This window comes from Chiloscyllium punctatum, chromosome 22 (genome assembly GCF_047496795.1).
Source record: "Chiloscyllium punctatum isolate Juve2018m chromosome 22, sChiPun1.3, whole genome shotgun sequence".
Classification (NCBI taxonomy): Eukaryota; Metazoa; Chordata; class Chondrichthyes; order Orectolobiformes; family Hemiscylliidae; genus Chiloscyllium; species Chiloscyllium punctatum.
This window is the reverse complement of record NC_092760.1, coordinates 93,093,959-93,112,833: the sequence shown is the minus strand read 5'-3', so window position 1 is coordinate 93,112,833 and position 18,875 is coordinate 93,093,959. Positions and strand designations below refer to the sequence as shown.

The following is an 18,875-nucleotide window of genomic DNA, read 5'->3' as shown; positions in this document are numbered from 1 at the left end:
GCTGATAGGTTTCTGATGATGCTGCTCCTTTAACAAGGTAATGTTGTCCTTGTTTTTTTTCAGTGAGGTCATAAAAGCAACAATTCTCTGACGTCTGGGGTTGAAGGGTTTCAGGCCAGTTTGATTATAGCTAACACATACTGCCTCAGATAGACGGCTTTCAAGTTAAAAAAGCACACTTGTAAAATGAAAAGGGAATGGCCAGTTCTCCAAGCTCAGCTTTTCTCTGGTTTGGTTTGGTTTTTGGATAGGTTAAGTTATTTGGTATTCTGTTCTCTTTTGTTTGTGTTTAATTGAGTAATTTTGTAAATAAATTCTGTTTTGTTTAAAAGTCCATGATTTCACCAACTGCATTCCCTCCTGGAATGTCCACGTTACACTGGTTTAAAACAACGAGCAACGCTAGGGTGTGGGCTACCTTCTTGAGATGTTTTGAGGGGGTCTGGCCTGGTCCATAACAAGTTTCTCAGCTCCATTCTCCTGCTTTGTCCCATAGTCCTTTCCAAACATGAACCAAACATGAATGGGGGAAGGGGGAGAGAGCAGAGGGAAGAGAGAAGAGACAGGGCAAGAAAGGGGAGGGGGAAGGGGGTGAAGAGAGGGATAAAGAGGGGAGGGGGTGAAAGTGGCGGAGAAGGTGGGGAGGGGTTTGGAGTGAGGAGATGGAAGAGGGTGGGGGTTGGGGAGGGAAAGGGGTTGAAGGGAGGGGAGAGGGATGGTGAGGAGAGGGGACTGGGGGTGAGGAGGGAGGAATGGTGAGGAGTGGCAAGTGGGTTGAGGAGAGAGGACAGGGGTAAGGGGGTTTGGGGGGTGAGAAGAGGGGATTGGGATGAGGAGAGAGGAAGGGGTGAGAGGTTCTCATCAAATGGAAGATCCAGGATGGTGCTGCCTTGTGTCTTGGGAGAGGTGGGTGGTGTATCTCCATGCGGCTGTGTTAGAGAAAGTGAACACGGACAATGTTCCTCCTCATCAACACCGAAAAGGGGGGCTTTCCCCATCCCATCCCACAGCAAGCTCCATGTTTCCGAAGGTGCTCCCAATGGAGAGGGGAGGGGTGGTGACATGGGGGCAGGGGGCAGAGGGGCTCTCTCCCCGTGCCATCACTCCCTCTGTCCTGCCTCCCCGTGTCCTGCTGGAACAGTTTGACTCCGGCACACAGAGGGTTACACAGCGCTGCCTTTGTGCAGGGAGGTGGCTCGGTTCCAGGTGAGGAGCAGTGTAGGATGCCTGTGGTAGGCAGCTGGGGAAAGCCAGCACAGGCTTCCTGTTCTCTCCCCCTGCCCAGAGCCGGCGGGGACGATAGGGGTTGAGGGTCTGTGTTTGTGGCCCGAACCCTCCTCCCGTCGGGGTTAGAGTGCTCCCGGAGGGAGGTGAGAGCGGCCGGAGCTCGGGAATTGCAGGTGGATTAAAGCTGGAGACAGAGCTCGGAGCGTGGAGCACTCACTGGGTAAGTGTGGGACGGTAACACTGTGCCCTGACAGAACCTTCTCTTTTCCACGTTGAGGATTCACTATGTCAAAGGGAAGCAGTGAGGGATTCTCCTGAGACTCAGCTGCCAACTGCTCCGGGTTTGACCAGCCACTGGAACTAGACCCATTGGAGGAAAAGTTCCAGCACATTGAGAAACCTGCAGCCAATCGCCTCTGCATTCGCAGAGCTAACTCTTGTCAAATGATAATATGCTGTTCCTCAGGATCAAGGCAGTGGAAGGTGCCCGGCCAGGATCTCAATCTCTCACAAAGTTTTTAATTGGGGGCTTCCATTTGTTTAACTGCAGTTTCTTCCTGATTTCCCATCATCACATTGTTTTGTGATCAATTATCCGTTGGTTTTCACGGGAACGCTAACAGATTATTTCCCATCGCGGGATGTATTGCAAATTGTACGATTTTCCAAAATGTTTCTTGTTTGACATTTTGCTCAAGTTTCATTTTAGCACAAATCCCCAGCAGGAGGCGCTCAAAGAAAGTTTCTCTCAAGGAATAGGCGCGCACCGAGGTCAGGGTCCTGGAGCCAGCGGAGAGGAGAGGCTGGAACAGTGACAGTGTCTCTGCCTCTAGGCCAGGGCACCTAGGTTCAAGTCCTACCTGTCCTAGTGGCATGACCTAACAAGGTTGATTTAAATAATACCTTTTCGAGTTGGCAGTGGGAGCCTCATTGAGCTGTTATTGCTGAGAAATTGTTTCACCAGTGCATGAAGCCCTTTGAACAGTTTCAATGTGATAAGGGTACTCTTTAAATACATGTGTACTTTGTTATAATCTGTCGCAAATATTTGATATTGTAATCTTGGAAATACACTTGTCAAATCAATTGACCAAAATTATGTTGTTTTGAAATTCTCAGTATGTAAATCAGGCTTTATAACCCTCATGTCACCTGCTCCATCCCCACAGTCTCGTATTTAACTACGTGCATGTGGATCTTATTGAACAAATGATATCGTTGCATTGGAAGCAGTTCGGAGAAAGTTAATTCAACTGATTCCTGCAATGAGGGGCTAGTGTTGTGAGGATTGTATTTGTTGCAGTTTGGAAGAATGAGAGATGATCTTATTTTTAAAATAATGTAATATTGAGAGGGAATTTAACAGGATGAATGTTGGAGGGATGACTCTCTGGTATGACAGTCTAGAATTAATATGTTTCCAATTTATGATGGTGATAATTTTTTTCTCAGCAGTGGGTCACAATTTTGTTGAATTCTGTTGCTCTGAGAGCAGAGTCATTGAACATTTCAAAGGCAGAGATACATAGATTTTTGAATGACAAGGAACTCTGGGTATTGGGTAGTTGGGAAAAAGAAGTTGAGACAAAAATCATATAACTGGTAATCTTAATGTATGGTGGTGAAGGCATAAGGGCCATATGGCCTACTTCTGCTCGTATTGAGTACAGGAGTTGGGAGGTCATGTTGCGGCTGTACAGGAAATTGGTTAGGCCACTTTTGGAATATTGTGTGCAATTCTGGTCTCCTTCCTATCGGAAAGATGTTGTGAAACTTGAAAGGGTTCAGAAAGGATTTACAAGGATGTTGCCAGGGTTGGAGGATTTGAGCTACAGGGAGAGGCTGAACAGGATGGGGCTGTTTTCCCTGGAGCATGGAGGTTGAGGGGGTGATCTTACAGAGTTTATAAAATCATGAGGGGTATGGTTAGGATAAAAAGACAAAGTTTTTTTTCCCTGGGGTCAGGGGGGTCCAGAACTAGAGGGCATTGGTTTAGGGTGAGAGGGGAAAGATATAAAAGAGACTTACGAGGCAACTTTTTCACACACAGGGTGGTACGTGTATGGAATGAGCTGCCAGAGGATGTGGTGGAGGCTGTTACAATTGCAACATTTAAGAGGCATTTGGATGGGTATATGGATAGGAAGGGTTTGGAGGGATATGGGCCGGGTGCTGGCAGGTGGGACTAGATTAATTTAGGATATCTGGCCGGCATGGATGGGTTTGACTGAAGGGTCTGTTTCTGAGCTGTACATCTCTATGACTCAGTCTCTGACCCTCTGAGGTTACGTGACCCTGATTATGAGATCTTTATACTCCTGTTTTTGGCTTCTTGATATCCCTCATTTTTATTACTTCAGCATTGGTAACTACACCATCAGTACTTTGGGCCCTAAGACCTGGTATTCTGTCCCAAACCTTTCCATCACTCTACCTCTACTTCCCACTTTGAGATGCTCCTATAAACTTGTCTCGTTGAACAAAATTTTGGCCAGCCATCCTAAATCTCCTAATAGGGCACTGTAGAAAATTTTGTTCGTGACACTGTTGTGAATGCACTGTAAATAGCATTTTACTATGTTTTAGATGCTATATAACTACAAGTTGGGAGAGGCAGGTTGTTATGTTTAATCATTGACTATGCATCATTGTCACCATGGGTAACAGACTTGGAATACTAAGTGTACATTAACAGCAGCCAGATTCACCATTTAACATGATCAATGCCAATCCTCTGTCTCAGTGCTGTTTTTCCACACTCTCTCCATGCTTCTTGAAAATCTGTTTTTTATCTTAAACATCTCAGGGATATCACCCATGCCGCCTTCTGATGTAGAGAATTACAGAGTCATCACCTTCTGAGTGAAGAAATTTAACAACTCAGTCCAAAATGGTCTTTTGTGTTTCTGAGACTGTAGCCCCTTGTGTCTTGGACACTCAACTACACCCTCCCTTTGCCTCCCACTAGACTCTCCGCAGCTGGGGCTCGGAGTTTTTTTAAGTCTGCTCCCCATTCAGGAGACTAGGCAGCAGCTCACCACACATGAGCCCCTGCCCCCACCCCCACCCCCACCCGGTCCAACACCGTCCCCCGCCCAACACCAACTCCCACCCCCAATCAATCCCGTCCAACCTGCCCGCCCCAGTAGCTGCTGCTATTGCCTTTGTGAGGTAAGTCTCCCAATATCGCGCGTGCGCACACACAACTTTTTACTGCAATGTTTTGACAGTTTCCACCTTTACCCTGTATAGGATAATGTTGGAGAGATTATCTGGGGAAGTGGGGTTTAGGGTACACCCCTCTGTAGAACCCATGGGAAAGTGTGGTGAGAGAGAGAGGGTGGAGATGGTGCCTGTTTAATCACTGTAAGTAAAAGACACGATCACTGTTGGAAACACATCATTGATGTAATGTCTCTGTCTTTCTCTAGATTAAACTTAGAACATGAGGATCCATCAAATATGTTTCTTTAATGAACAAAACTATTGAATCATTACAAAACAAAACATTGACAATTAAGCATTCAAGTAATTCTCTTAAATTTGTTTGTTAAACTTTTGTGTGGGACCTTATAAATAGCTTTCTGAAAACTTGCTCATACTGTGGAATACTGTGTGCAATATTGATTACACTTTCTGAGGAAGGATATAAATGTGTTGCACACAGGACAAGTTTACCCAGACTAATCCCTGGAATGGAGCAAATTGTCTTGTGAGGAAAGGTTAGCCAGACTAGTTTTGTATCCACTGGAGTTTGCAAGACAAAAGCGGTGACTTGATTGAATCATACAGGATCCTAAACGGTCTTGACAGGCAGGACATGGAGAGGATGTTTCATCTTGTGGGAGAATTTAGAATGAGAGGCTACTGTTTAAAAGTCAAGAGGTTAGTCATTTAAAACAGAAATGAAGATAATTTTTTTCAGAGGCTGATGGGTCTTTGGAATTTGCTGCCTCAAAAGCTGGTAGAAGCAGTATCTGTTTAAGAGAGAGCCAGATAAATTCTTATTAAGGAAGAAGGTGAAAGGCTATTGGAGTAGGTGAGAACATAACTGAATTGCTTTGGCGGATTACTTTGGGAACAGTGATCACAATTCCATTAGTTTTAGAATACTCATGGTCAAAGACGAGAGTGTCCTAAAGGAAGAGCTAAACTGGGGGAAGGCCAACTATACCACAATTGGGCAGGAGCTGGGGAATGTGGATCGGGAGCAGCTGTTTGAGGGAAATCCACAATCGGTATGTGGGAGACTTTTAAAGAGAGGTTGGTTAGAGTTCAGGAGAGATATGTTCCTGTGAGATAAGCTTTTTCTCAGGGTGAAGGATTCAATAACGAGAGGTCACATGTTCAAGGTGAGAGGTGAAAAGTTTAAAGGAGGTACACATGGCAAGTACTTTACGCAGAGGGTGGTGGTTGTCTGGAACGCGTTGCCAACAGAAGCAGGTAGAGGCAGGCATGGTAGATTAATTTAAGATGCGTCTGGTCAGATGCATGAGTGGGTGGGAGCAGAGGAATACAGATGCTTAGGAATTGGGCGACAGGTTTAGACAGCAGATTTGTTTTGGCTCGGACTTGGAGGCTGAAGGGCCTGTTCTTGGGCTGTAAATTTTCCTTGTTCCTTGGATCTAGCCATTGGTCCGGTTTCCATGGAGACATATTCAGCTCATCTCCGTTTTGTTCAAGGAAATGTTAGCAGCGATCAGCTGATAGGTCTGAGCTGAAATACGTAACGTATTAGCCTCAAGATGGTTGCAGGATGAAATGAGATTAGAACTTGATTCTTGATATTTAAGAATGCCAAGAAAGGAAGAAAAGATGGAGGGGTGGCTTTGTTAGTTATTGATGGTATTTGTACAATAGAGAGAAATGATCTAAATTCAGGAAACTAAGCTGTGAGAACAGTTTGGGCAGAAATAAGAAATGATAAAGGGAAAAAGTCATTTGTGGGAGTACCTAAAAATAACCACACCATAGTGTGGAAATAATAGGAAGAAATAATAAGAGCTTATCAAAAAGACACAGCAATAATCATAGCAGATTTTAGTCTATATCTTTTCTGGAAAAGTCTGAAGGAAAAAGGTAGCCAGGGTGATGATCTCACAGAATGTTTTAGGAATATAGGAACAGGAGTCCTCAAGTCTGTTCCACTATTCAATGAGATCATGGCTGATCTGTGGCCTATATCCAAATACCTGCATTTGGCCCATATCCCTTAATACTTTATCTATCTCTGGTTTAAAATTAACAACTGATCTAGCATCCACTGTTGCTGTGGAAGAGAGTTCCACTTTGTGTGTGGAAGTGCTTCCTTACATCTCTCCTGAACAGTCTGGCCCTAATTCTCAGGCTCTGTCTTTAATTCTAGAATCCCCAAACAGTGGAAACAATTTATTTTTATGTACTCTGTCATTTCCTATTAATATTGAAAACTCCAATCAGATCACTCCTTAACCTTTTAAATTTTGGAGAAAACAGGCCTTATTGTATAATCTCTTCTCATAACTTAATGCCTGAATTCCAGATGTCAGTCTTGTAAACCTACATTGTACTTTAATATCTCCTTCCTAAGGTGTGATGCTCAAATCTACTCACAGTACTCTAAGTAGGTTCCAACCATGATTTTCTACAACTGACTTTTCTGTATTGGTTCTTACAATGGCATATTCTGGCGCCAACCAGAGGACTGGTTATACTCAACATAGTAATGTGTGGTGTAATAGCATTAACTAATGGTCTCCTGGTGAAGCTGCTGCTAGGTAATAACAGTCATAATATGACTGAATTTTCTATTCAGTTTAAGGGAGAGAGAAATAGGTCTAACACTATTTCTGAAATTTTAAATAAAAGGAATTATTAGAACATTAAACAGTATAGCACAGTACAGGCCCTTTGGCTCTCAATGTTATGCCGACCCTTTATCCTAATCTAAGATCAAACTAAACTACAAACTCTACACTTTACACTTTAATATCATCCTTGTGCCTATCCAAGAGTCACTTAAATGTCCCTAATGTATCTGACTCTACTACCACTGGCAGTGCATTCCACACACCCACCACTGTCTGAATAAAGAACCTACCTCTGACATCTCCACTAAGCCTTCCTCCAATTACCTTAAAATGATATGCCCTCATGATATACATTTCCATCCTGGGAAAAAGTCTCTGTCTATCCACTCTCTCTATGCCTCTCATCCTCTTGTACACCTCTATCAAGTCACCTCTCATCCTTCTTTGCTCCAATGAGAAAAGCCCCAGCTCTCTCAACCTTTCTTCATAAGACACACCCTCCAGTCCAGGCAGCATCCTGGTAAATCTCCTCTGCACCCTCTCTAAAGCTTCCACATCCATCCTGTAATGAGGCGACCAGAACTGGATACAATATTCCAAGTGTGGTCTAACCAGGGCTGTATAGAGCTGCAGCATAACCTTGCGGCTCTTAAACTCAGCGTTCCTGCTAATAAAAGCCAACACAGCATACACCTTTTATTTAGTAGGTATTTTTTTTATAGAAAAATAGAACATTTTAAAGATTTTTGTACAGAATTACAAAAGTAATATAAACAAGTATAAGCACCAATATGAAATTAAATAAATAAAAATAGTAACAAAACAAAACAAAGGGGAAAAAGAAACCCAACTAACTACTAATTAGATTAGATTAGATTAGATTACTTACAGTGTGGAAACAGGCCCTTCGGCCCAACAAGTCCACACCGACCCGCCGAAGCGCAACCCGCCTAGACCCATTCCCCTATATTTACCCTTTCATCTAACACTACGGGCAATTTACCTTGGCCAATTTACCTAACCTGCACATTTTTGGACTGTGGGAGGAAACCGGAGCACCCGAAGGAAACCCACGCAGACACATGGGGAGAATGTGAAAACTCCACACAGACAGTCGCTTGAGGTGGGAATTGAACCCTGGTCTCTGGCGCTGTGAGGCAGCAGTGCTAATCTATTCTACAAACAACCAAAACATAATATAAAATAGGATATCATACATTGCTAACAGTAAACAACAAAGTAATTAAATAACTCGATACATGCTCAAAATAGATTTACATCAAGTCATAATAAAACCCGTATTTATACAGGATTCCTCCTCTTGGGGGGGCCCTGGGGCCAGCCAGAACCATTCCCACAGCTAAACAAAAGCCCTGAACAGTATGGCCGAGATATCTGTGACGATATAGTTCAAAAAGGGCTGCCATATTTTACCAAATAATTCCATTTTTTGGTGCACCATATTTGTGAGGAAGTCAAGGGGGCTATATTCCATGATGATCCTGTGCCAATTCAAAGATCCTGGGGGGCCTTCAGCTACCCAATTCACTAAAATATTTTTCCTTGACAAAAGGAGAGGATGGTAAATAATTTCCTCCCATGCACATCCAGGGAGGGGAAATCTGAAGAGCTCAAAAGCAGGGACACTGGATCCAATCCAATCTCCGTACCCAAGATCTTCGTCAAGGCATTCACTACTGTATCCCAATACCTATGGATCTTATGACATGTCCATAGACATTGCGTGAGAGTGCCAACTTCTATTTTAATTTAGGACACATTGGGGATGCTGCTGCCTTGAACTTTGTGAGTTGTTCAGGTGCCATGTGAGCCCTGTGGAGTATCTTTAATTGAATAGCCTGAGTTCTGTTACAGATAGAGATCTGTCTGGCATTTTCCCAGATGTCCTCCCACATTTCTAAAGAGATTTAGAACATAGAACAATACAGCACAGAACAGGCCCTTCGGCCCACGATGTTGTGCCGAACATTTGTCCTAGCTTAAGCACCTATCCATGTACCTATCCAAATGCCACTTAAAGGTCACCAATGATTCTGACTCTGCCACTCCCACAGCCAGCGCATTCCATGCCCCCACCACTCTCTGGGTAAAGAACCTACCCCTAACATCTCCCCCCATACCTTCCACCCTTCACCTTAAATTTATGTCCCCTTGTAACACTCTGTTGTACCCGGGGAAAAAGTTTCTGACTGTCTACTCTATTTATTCCTCTGATCATCTTATAAACCTCTATCAAGTCACCCCTCATCCTTCGCCGTTCCAATGAGAAAAGGCCCAGCATTCTCAACCTATCCTCGTACGACCTATTCTCCATTCCAGGCAACATCCTGGTAAATCTCCTCTGCACCCTCTCCAAAGCTTCCACATCTTTCCTAAAGTGCACACAGTACTCCAAATGTGGCCTTACCAAGGTCTGTACAGCTGCAACATCACCTCACGACTCTTGAATTCAATCCCTCTGCTAATGAACGCTAACACACCATAGGCCTTCTTACAAGCTCTATCCACCTGAGTGGCAACTTTCAAAGAGCTATGAACATAGATCCCAAGATCCCTCTGCTCCTCTACCTTACTAAGAACCCTACCGTTAACCCTGTATTCCGCATTCTTATTTGTCCTTCCAAAATGGACAACCTCACACTTGACAGGGTTGAACTCCATCTGCCACTCCTCAGCCCAGCTCTGCATCATATCTAAGTCCCTTTGCAGCCGACAACAGCCCTCCTCACTATCCACAACTCCACCAATCTTTGTATCATCTGCAAATTTACTGACCCACCCTTTGACTCCCTCTTCCAAGTCATTTCCAACCGTAATTCTTGGTTCCAGGTTTTATATAATCGTTCCATGTCCTTCGATACCTTATTGTATAGTGAGTGACAAAGAGTACTAACCGAGGGGGGCCCCATTGGCCATAGCACTCTCCTTTTCCTATCCGATTTGTAGGGATTAACCATCAGTGTGATCTTCTTTTGTATAAAGTCTCTTATTTGAAAATACCGAGAAAGGTCCCTGTTCGGCAGTCCAAACTTCTGGTGCAACTGCTCAAAGGAGATCATAACCTCCCCATTGAAACAGGTCTCACAAGCAGGAGATATCTCTGAACTTCCAAGTTTTAAATGTAGCATCTGTCAGTCCTGGCTGGAATCCTGATGCTCCCACTATGGGGGTATAAGGGGAGGTTCTTTTGCAGGTTACCCTCATCTTGTCACATTATCCTCCATGCTTTAATTGTATTTAATACTATAGGATTTTTACAATAGCCAAAATAACTCTCATCTTGTCCATAAATAAAAGATTGATGAGGGGACATTTTGCTTGGGAGGTCTCAATATCTTACCAGATTGGCTCTCTTGTGACCCACAATCAATCAACTACATAAGATAATAAGGAGCTCAATTGATACCTCCTAAAGTCTGGAAAATCCAGTCCTCCCCTTGCTTGTGGGAGCTGCAGCTTTTCTAATTTGATAAGGGGCCGTCTATGATTCCAAATAAAGGAGCCGAGCCAGCCGTAGACCTTACGCAGCGCCCGTCTCAGCAGGATCAAGGGGAGCATTTTCCTAGGATATAGAAGACGAGGTAGGAAATTTATCTTGACTAGGGCTACTCTGCCTAACCCGGATATTGGGAAATCTCCCCAGTGTTGAAGGTCCTGCCTCATTTTTTCTAGTAAGTGTACGAAATTGGCTTTATACAACTGACCAAATACTGGATTGATAAAGATGCCTAAGTATAGAAAACTCTCTAGTAACCACCGAAAAGGAAAGCAAGATCCATCCAGGAAATTGGATATACTGGCATGACCTCCCAATGGCATGGCCTCCGATTTCATAAAATTGATTTTGTAACCTGAGAACATATCAAATAAATTGACCACTTGAATTAAGCAAGCACGGATGTCAAAGGATCACTTAAGAAAAGGAGGACATCATCTGCATAGAGAGTAATTTTGTGCTTGCCCAATCCAACCCTCGGAGCCATTATATTAGGGTCAGCTCGTACAGCTTCCACTAGTGGTTCAATCACTAGCGTGAATAATAACGGTGAAAGAGGACATCTTTGGTGACAGCCCTTGCCAACACTAAAGCTATCCAAGCCTCGACCATTGGTGATCACTGCAGCTTTGGGATCATTATATAATACTGAAACCCATTTAGTCAATACCTCTCTGACACTGAACCTTTCCAGTATATAGAAAAGATATGGCCATTTTACCTGATCAAATGCCTTCTCTGCATCTAAGGAGACAACCAACCCGGGTATTGTTCCCTGTTGACAGGCTTGTATCATATTTAAGACCCTTCTAACATTATTAGTTGATCTGCGACCCTTTATAAAACCTGTCTGGTCCTCTTTTATAATGAATGGTAAGACTATTTCCAGTCTTAATGCTTACATTTTTGAAAGAATTTTGAAATCCACATTTAACAAGGATATGGGTCTATATGAAGAGCAATCTTCTCGCGCCTTTCCCTTCTTGAGAATGAGAGAAATATTTGCTTCTCTCAATGAAGACGGGAGTGAATAATTATACATAATAATTATATGTGAATAATTATGCATATTTATGAGTGACCCGGCCAATTCCCATATAAATTCTTTCCAGAACTCAGCCTGGAATCCGTCTGGCCCAGGCATTTTGCCACTCTGAAGCTGCCTAACTGCATCTAGTACTTCCTGGGTTGTCAGGGGGGCATTCAAGATTGACACCTGCTTCGAGGTTCGGCCCGGAAGATCCAAATTTTTAAAGAAGGATTCCATCTTCCCAGTTCTATCCTCACAGTCCTGCGACTTGTACAGTTCAAAATAGAACTTTCTAAAGGCAGGATTGATCTTTTTACAGGCACAAGTCAAGGCACCAGCACTTTCTGTAATGGACGTAATGGCTTGGGAAGCCTTTTTCTTTCTGGCAAGGTACGCTAGATATCTGCCAGGCTTGTCACCATATTCACATGGTCTCTGCTTTGCAAATGATATTTCCCTCTTTGCTATTTGGGTAAGTGTGGTAAAGAAGGCTGCCTTAAGGACTGTGATCCTTTGTAGCTTAGTAATGGAGGGCCTGTCAACATACGCTGTCTCAGCTACCTTCAAGCGAGCCTTGAGCAGGCGCTGTTGTTCTCCCTTTTGCCTTTTCCGAGATGCACAATATGAGATGACCAAGCCTCGTGCATATGCCTTAGTGGTCTCCCACATCATCGAAGGGTTACTAGCCGTACCTGAGTTAATATCCCAGAAGGTTTTGAATTCCTGTGAAAAATATTTTATAAATTTGCTATCCTTCAATAAGAAAGGATCCAGGCGCCAATGTCGGGGAGCCTATCCCATCATCCCTAGTCTTGACTTCCATATTTACTGCGGCGTGGTCAGAAATAGCTATATTACCTATTTTACAGGACAGTATCGAATTCAGAAGGGTCGAGGGGGCAAAGAGCATATCAAGTCTGGTATGGCACTTGAGTAGAAAGTGAAGTCTCTACCCTGGGGATGGAGACACCTCTACACCATCTATTAGCCCTAGCTCCTTATTCAGATCCGCCAGTTGTCTAGATCTCAGAGATACACCCGTAGTGCTTCTAGGTATCCTATCCATCTCTGGGTCCATAATACAGTTAAAATCTCCCTCCTATAATTGTATGGCGGCCCCCGAAAGCCATTAACTTAGAGAATGTTTCCATTACAAATTTTAAAAGGGATGCGCCAAGGGACAATAAATACTCAAAATTCCATATTCCTCTCCATGTATTAGGGCTTTGATCAATATATACCGTCCAGACTCATCTTTTATCTGGCTTAACATTTGGAAAGGAAGATTCTTCCGAATTAGAATGGCCATTCCCCTGCTTTTTGAGCTGAAAGATGAAAAGAAAGCCTGACCAAACCCACCCTGTTGTAGCTTTGAGTGTTCTTTGTCAAGTTCTTTGTCTCCTGTAAGAGGACTACATCAACCCTTTCTTTATTAAGACTTGATAATATCTTTTTCCTTTTGATTGGAATTGTTTTATTTCAAGAAGGTGTTAGATATCATTCTTCAAGCTAAAGGGATCAAAGGTTAGGAGGCAAAAGTTGAAACAAGGTACTGAGGTGGATGGTCGGTCATGACCGTGTTGAATAGCAGAGCAGGTTTGAAGGGTCAAATGGCCTACTCCAGCTCTTACTTTCTATATTTTTAACTATATGGATGATTCTTGTCCTAACGTTAATATGATACATGGGAACCAGTGTAGATAAGCACCTTATGCAAGAGTTACTGATTTAGGCACCTGTTATAATAAATTAAAAGAACATTGGAATGCTGACAAGTTGAGCTGTAGTGGATTCAGCACCTGCACCTTCTTACGCTTGCTCTCACTGTATCGCGTGCTCACATTCTCATTCTCTCTCTATTTCTCGTGCTCTATTGCACACTCATTCTCTCTCTCTCATTCACTCTTGCTCTCATTCACACGCGCTCTCGCATGTTCTCTCTCTTGCACACATGCACATACACACTGTTTACTGCCTTGCAACCAAAACTGAATATCTTTCCCAAGCAGTCCCAGGAATCTGTCTCGTAAATATTTGTTACCCTCCCTCATGGCCAGAACACCCTTTCCCAGATAAGGAGACCAAAACTGTTCACAATATTCCAGATCTGATTTTAGCAAGGCCCTATATAATTGCAGTAAAGCATCCCTGCTCCTGTACTTGAATCCTCTCGTTGTGAAGACCAGCACACCATTTGCCATCTTAACTCCCTGCTGCATCTACATGCTTACCTTCAGTACTTGGTATACAAGAAAAACCCAGGTCTCATTGCACCTATCCCTTTCCCAATCTTTCAGGGTCACAGAGTACTTGTTTTGGAAGCACATGCTGAGGTTCCTGTGTTTCATTAGTTATGGAATCATCACGAGTAAGGTTTTTTTAATGTCCAGTATGTGGACATCATTGGCAAGGCCAGCACTTGTTGCCTATCCCTAATTGCCCTTGAACTGAACAGTTTGCAAAGTCATTTTAGAGGCAGTTAAGAATCTGCCACATCGCTGTGGGTCTGGAGTCATATGTAGGCCAGACCAGAAAAGGGAACGGATCCCCTTTCTCTAAATGAGTTCATAGAACCTAATGAGGTTTTTGCAACATTTTTTTAACTTAGAGCTAATACTTTTATTACAAACGTATTCAATTGGTTAATTGATCTGAAATTCGCCAACTGCAATAGTGAGATTTGAACTCATCCCTCTGGATTATTATTTCAGGATTCGGTAGTACTGTTGAGGATCTTATTGAAACTTTTCCATAAAATCATAGAAACCCTAGAGCGTGGAAGCAGGCCATTCAGTCCATCGAATCCACGCCGAACTTCCAAATTGTATCCCACACAGACTCTTTCCCCCTTGCCTTATCCACATAACCCTGCATTTTCTATGGCCAATCCACCTAACCTGCACATCTTTGGACTGCTGGAGGAAACTGGAGCACCCAGACAAAATCCATGCAGTCATGGAGAGAAGGTGAAAACTCCACTCAGACAGTCGCATGAGGGTGGAATCGAACCTGGGTTCCCAGCACTGTGAAGCAGCAGTGCTAACCACTGAGCCACTGTATCACCGGTTTTGCTCTCCTCAGGAAATTTTGCAAGAATATAAATTCAAGGAGAAAACCAACATCTCTACTGCATAAGAGGAGAGTACTGATTGGTTGGTAAGTGGACACTGATTGGGAGAGGTGCTGCTATGGAGAAAGCACCCAATTATGCTGATTGACAGTTAACAGTCAGGCTTTGTTAGTAGGTTGTATGAGGCAATAGAGGTGGGTTATGCATGGTGGAAGGGGTGCAGGTGGGACTAGGGTGTTTAGATGGAAGGCATTGGGTATAGATAGCATTAACATAACTTTCAGGGTGATTTCTGTGAAACTTCACAGCTGGTATTCTGTGGCTATGCAATTCTGTCCTCACTCCTTTTTCAACCTCCTTTATCTTCACCTTCTCTCCTTTCATTGCTTGATGAGGAGGAACAATATTTTAAAGGACTAAATGGCAAAGCAAGTTATTTCATGTTATAGATTTAGTTGGTTGTGTATAATAACAGCAGAATGTGTCATGTGTCTTAGGCTTTACATTAGAAATGAATTTGCGCAGGATAGAGGAACACAACACAATCTCCATATGACTGATGGCACTGAGCGTGTCTTTGCTGTAGAGTCAGCCACTGACCATATATAGCACCAGTGCTGCCTGAGATTGAACACCTCACTCAGGCAGACTGGATTCATGGGACATTATCCCTCATTAATCCTCACAATCCTGCTGTGGAGACCCTGGGATTGAATCTGACAGCTGTAGATAATCTGTCAGGTTCAGTGGTGCCAGTCGCTTATGTAATTAGATAGTCCAAGTGTCTCATTTCTTTGATAGTTGACTGATCCTATACCTAGCTGGAGTTAAAGAGGTAACAGTAACATTACGTTGTGAGCTGCACTCAATAATTATATCAGTGGCTTTTGCATTTTTTTCTATGTGGTTAGAGACATTTAACACTGGCTGATTGCAAGTACCTAAGTACATAGTAAGGTGCAGCAAATGGGACAGCAACTAAGATAGAATTGCTTTGTTCAAATGTTTCAACATCCAAAAGAGAAATATACATGGAGGAATTTTACAACCTCTCTCGTGGTGAGCTTGGAGTTGGGATGGGCACTTAATTAGGAGGATGGTGTCATCCCTGACACCGTTATATTTCCACCTCCCCCAGAATTCAGGTGGGATAGGAGGATCTGTCTTCTCAGCAATATCTGTTCAGATAGATTAGGTTAGATTAGTTTCCCTACAGTGTGGAAACAGGCCCTTCGGCCCAACCAGTCCACACCAACCCTTCGAAGAGCAATCCACCCAGACCCATTTCCCTTTGACTAATTGACCTAACAATATGGGGCAATTTAGCATAGCCAATTCAGTTAACCTGCACATCTTTGGACTTCTGTGATTCTAAAGCTGTCATGTCCAAATGCAACAAATTCTGGACAATATCCAGGCTTGAGCTGACAAGTGGCAAGTAGCATTCATGCTACAGAAATGCCAGGTAATGAGCATCTTCAACAAGGGAGAATGTAAATAACACACCTTGACGTTCAATGTTATTACTCTCACTATCAGTTAATACCCCATTAGCAACATCCTGAGGGATGAGTTACCATTGATCAGAAAATAAACTGGATGAGTTATGTAACGGCTATGAGTACAAGAGCAAGACAGAAGCTTGTAGATAACTCATCTGATCCCCAAAAGTCTGTCTACCATCTACAAGGTACAAGTCAGGAGCATGATGGAATACTCTTCACTTGCTGAGATTAGTGTCACTCCAATAACTCTCAAGAAGCTTGGCATCATTGAGAACAAAGCATCCCATTTGATTGGCACTACGAAAACAAATATTCAGTCCTTCCATCACCAAAGCCCAGTATGAGTATATATAACATTTACAAGATGCATTGCAGCAATTCACCAGGGCTCCTTAGACAGCATGTTTCAAACCCACAACCAACACCATCTAGAAGGTCAAGTGTAGCAGATGCACAGGAACACAACCACCTGCAAATTCCCATCCAAGCCACTCATTATTTAGAGTTAGAAATATATTGCTGTTCTTTCTCTTAATGCAATGTGGATGCACCTAGAACAAATTAACTGCAGCAGTTCAAGAAAGCAATTCACTACCACTGACTTAAGGTCAACTGGGAATGGGCAATTTGCCCATGTTCCATGCAAGAATAATATAAAATAAATTGTAAAATATTTAGGAGCAAGATTACGGTCCTATCAGACCAGTTACCATGGTGAAAGAAACAGAAGTTGCATTCTGCAATAATAAAGAATACATGCGGTAGGTTGGAATGACTGCAAGGAACATAGAACATAGAACATAGAACAATACAGCACAGAACAGGCCCTTCGGCCCACTATGTTGTGCCGAACGGTACACGTTTCACCACAATACACGAGAGCTGAAGATATGTTCATCAGTCATAATCAGAAAATTTAACTTTTGACTCTGCATGCATGTCTCAACTTTATCTGAAGAGTTGGAGGAGACTGACAACCTCCCAAAGAACAACAGGTCCTAACGCAAACTGCTGTCAAAACATGGTCCAGAAACTAAGTATTATTGACCAACCAGTCACAAATCAACAGCAAAATCTTCATTGGGGTTCTTAGACTCAAAGAGGAGTCCAAGCATTTGAATCACTTAATATTAGCATAAGAGAGTTGTTTAACATTGTTAACATAGTCACAAACGTCATAGGACTGGTGGAAATGTTCAATCCTCTGTCTTTGAAATTAGAACTGTCAGTGACAGAGATAGTGCTGAGCGAGCAGCAATCTTTTAGTAATGCAACTGAGAGTCTGAAGACAAGCTGCATATGTCTTGTACACCAGGAAAAATATTACTCCAATCTCAACTCTGTTCCTTAGCTGACTGTCCAGTTTTCCTTCTGGGATTGCTGAGACAGTCTCTCTCTCTCTCTCTCTCTCTCTCTCTCTCTCTCTCTCTCTCTCTCTCTCTCTCTCCCTCTCTCTCTCTCAACCACTCACTCGCACAAAAACAGAGATTGCTGGAAAAGCACAGCAGGGCTGGCAGCATCTGTGAAGAGAAATCAAAGTTAATGATTTTTCTCATTGTTCTTGAACTGCTAGCTTAAACTTCTTTTCAGTTCAGACAACTTTGAAACTTCTACACAAATTTTCACAGCCTGGAGAATTCACAATCTAAAACCCTACTGCGACGATGAACTCTTCTGTACATTCATCTGAACTAAAACTAAAGTCCCTGGTCTGTTGCACACTCATCAGCATAAATATTCCATCAATTAACAGTATTCTTGGAAATGATATGTAAGGGTCATTGCTCCAAATGACTTTGACTTTTTTAAAAAAAATCAGCTACTTTCACAGAACTAAAGCCAAAATCCACCTGTCTCTGTTTTAAAAATCCAAAATTGTTGAAGTGCTAACAGCAGTCTGTATTTTCCATATCATTATCACGGGTAGTAAGAGTCCTGTTGTAATGCAGTACATGAAATCTATAAAACTGTGGTTGGGATGGAGGGGTGATGAGCCTTGTTCAATGGTATTCAGTGTCTGATCAAGGGATATGACAATAGCATGGGGGAGCTAGCTGAAAACCATTACAACCACTAAAAACTTTCATATGAACAGGGAATATCCCAGGATATCGTTCCTCCTCCAAACAGCACACTTGGGAAAGTAGGTAGGAAGTGCTGGAGGTCAGACAAACTGGTTAGTGTCCATTCTCGAAGAGAATATAATTGTCTGTCAAAAGAACAACTTTTGGTGTGGCTAAAAACCTTTCACATATTCTATAATTTCTAGTGTTGCAGACATCATTGACTCTCCCTTGAACTGTAAATTCATTTGGTGATAGCTACTAATTTGACTTTATTTTAAGTAATTTTCAGACTAAAGGTAAATTGGGCAAATATTCACAAGTTTAAATCTTCAAAAATCAAAGGAAGAACAAAATAAATCAAAGAGATGCGGCCAACCAATGTGTTGTAACTTCATGATGTGGGAGCTGGTGGACCCCATTATGGTTCATAGTGACCACATATCCAGCAAGGGTGGGTTGCTTAAGGAACTCTGGCTGAGTTGATTCCTGAATAAGGGCTTATGCCCGAAACGTCGATTCTCTTGCTCCTTGGATGCTGCCTGACCTGCTGCGCTTTTCCAGCAACACATTTTTCAGCTCTGATCTCCAGCATTTGCAGTCCTCACTTTCTCCTGAGTTGATGAACTGGAGTCTGAGTGTCAAACATTGCAACACATCAGGGAGGGGGAGGG

At 42.8% G+C, this 18,875-nt stretch overlaps 1 protein-coding gene across 1 annotated transcript in view; it reads left to right on the top strand.

Moving 5' to 3' along the window:
- Positions 1–1,247: 1,247 nt before the first annotated feature.
- Positions 1,248–18,875, top strand: part of LOC140493855 (SH3 and multiple ankyrin repeat domains protein 2-like) — a 1,358,365-nt gene continuing 1,340,737 nt past the window's right edge. The window contains exon 1 of the mRNA XM_072592836.1: positions 1,248–1,447. The gene's annotated coding sequence lies outside the window, so the exon portion shown is untranslated. The remainder of the gene's footprint in view (positions 1,448–18,875) is intronic.